Source organism: Furipterus horrens, unplaced genomic scaffold (genome assembly GCF_987537825.1).
Source record: "Furipterus horrens unplaced genomic scaffold, mFurHor1.1.pri manual_scaffold_2, whole genome shotgun sequence".
Classification (NCBI taxonomy): Eukaryota; Metazoa; Chordata; class Mammalia; order Chiroptera; family Furipteridae; genus Furipterus; species Furipterus horrens.
In genome coordinates, this window is record NW_028327172.1 from 188,855,156 (window position 1) to 188,857,851 (window position 2,696).

Genomic DNA, 2,696 nt, shown 5'->3' on the forward strand with positions numbered 1-2,696 from the left:
GCAAATGCCAAATATTAATTGTGAGTCATATCTGAGAATTCCTTACTTGTTATCTCTCTAGGTATTTCCTAGAATAATCAACAGTTTTAGGGCTAAAATATGCTTTAGAAATCACCCAATCTAAATCCTTAAGTTACAAGTTGATGGCTGTAATATGAGGCCCAGGAGAATTTGTATAAATGTATATATTTAATAAAGAATATTTGTACAAAAAGCTTACCAAACATTATTTCATGAATGTGAATAGATTTTTAGCCCTGAGAACAATGTTTGAAATTGTTCTTGGAAGCAATGATTGTTATTTATTCTAATGAAATGACCTTATTTATTTTTTATGAGGACTATATTTCTTGCTTATTTATTGGCCTGTTTCTAAGAAGTATTTCATTGTCTTGATTTTTAAAAATAATTTTTTCTCCTATAAATTTCACAGATGTTGAAGGGATAAAAATACATGATATTGGATTTGTAGACCAGAGATGCAAATGAACTCATAGTATTTTTTTTACTTTTGTATATGAAGATTTTAAATAAAGCAAGTGGTAAAATAAAGAGAAAGGGCAAAATTAACCAAGGATTCTTAATTTTTAATTTGAAGATTAAATTGACCAGGAAGTCTAATCATTAGTAGAAAAAGGAATTATTTTATTTGCACAAGGTATTAATAATAATGATGATGATGATGATGCATAGTTTGCTTTTCCCCACCTGAATTCCACTAAATTAATTCAAGGTTATATTCTTTTTTATTTTGATCATCTTTTCTATCTTTCTAATAACTCAGAGCTACATTAAATGTAACACTTGTGAGGGACCAGCCACTTTTCACCATTAGAAAATCTCATTAGAGTTATGAAGATTAAAGTCCTGGCAATTTGTGAAGAAGAATTCTGGCTGAGAACAGTATCTTTGCATGTTTCTATTCTTTAAATATGTAATTCAGAATTATTCTATTCAGTACCAAGATCGATATTCTAGCTTTCAACTCTAAGTCTAACAATACATGCTACATCATTACTTCTAATTTCTTCCAGTCATGGCTAGGTAGAATAATATATTTACATAATTAATCCACAGTTAAAAATAACTTGCATTTGTGCATATACAGAATATTTGAATAATGTGTATTTTAAATTAGACCTCACCAATCTTGAATCAGAGTAGGCAGAGAGTAGAGTTGCCCTCTTTTAAGAAAGGAAATGAGTCATAGAGAATTTAGTGACAAAGATAAAAGCACAAGGCTGGAAAGAATTTAAAAGGTCATTTTTCCATCACCCCACTCCAGCAGTGATCATGTTTCAAGCAATGCATTAAAAAATGTGTGGTTTATTTTATTCATGAATTGGTAATTCTGTCTGACCTAGAAAAAAATCCCTCTTTCCCACTCCCCTGTTTTCAGTGTCCCCTCTTCTAGATTTGTGAATAACCTTAGTGGAAAAAATACCAGGTGGAAAAAATGACAGGTGGAGAAATGTATGACTTGACTTCAACTTCTGACTCTAATCTACTCTATTGTGATTGTAGACAAGTCCTTTAAACTCTCTAGGCTTCGTTTCTTATTTCTAACAGGAAAGTGAGGTTAAAAAATGTCTATGATTTCTTTCCCTTTTAATATTCTCTGGTTCTCATGTAGCCTAAATACAAGCACATTCTTGGAACAGATAAACTTGATACTCTGTGCCACAAACAGATATTTATGGGGGAGGGGGGATGATTTTAGTTTCATTGCTTAATTACTTTTAGCTCATGACTTGCCTCAAATTAAGGTTTTCTTATCTTACAAGAAATAATAACATCTCTCTACTTAAATGAGGTATTTTTTTCCTTGTGAACATTTTATTCTTTAAAGACTAAAGAATTTTGATTACCTCTCTTGTGGGGATTTTTAGTCACCTTTACTAAATGGGTTTCTGCTTAATGTTGGACACCGTGCTGATTTGTAGATGTACAGAGATGGTCACAGTCTGGTAGCGATGATGGACGTGTAGACAAGTAACCATGGAGTGGAATAAGTGCTACAAGAGTATCGAAGGAGTGAATGAGCACTCACCTCGGACACAAAACTATATGAGGCACCAAAAATCTCAATAAGCAAGATAAATAATATTATGAAGTTATATTTTAAAAAATCAAAATTCATGCAAAACTCCATGATAAACCAAATACCCAAATATTAATCAAGTATAGATTAGTATTAATATTTTCTTTTGCATCAGGCTCTAATACTACTTGGCATGGCATTAATTTAGAGGGTAGAAAAATGCATGTAATTTTATAACTTCATTGATGGAGAAGAAAAAAGTGATGGCAGGAGGCTTCACAGAGATATTACTGAGCTGAACTTTGTAGAATAATATGGAATTCTAGTCCTTCTGCCTAATCCCAAGCAAACAACAAGAACACATTTTTAGCACTCCCTGAAGCATGGAAAGAGATTTGGAACTTCAAGGGGAACTCTTACTACAAAATAGTTCAGGCTACTGGGGGAGAGGCTGCCTGTCCTAACAAAAGCCAAATCCGTGAGACAAGTGTTGGTGAAAACGGAAGTGATATGTTTGAGTTCCGGTGAAAATGGAAATGATATATTTGAGTTCCAGCATCTCCAAATTATGGGTGAGGGACTCCTGTCCTCAAAAACCCATCTTAACATTTCTGGTCAAGCCAGCAATTCTTAAAGGGAGTTGGTGGGAATTTGG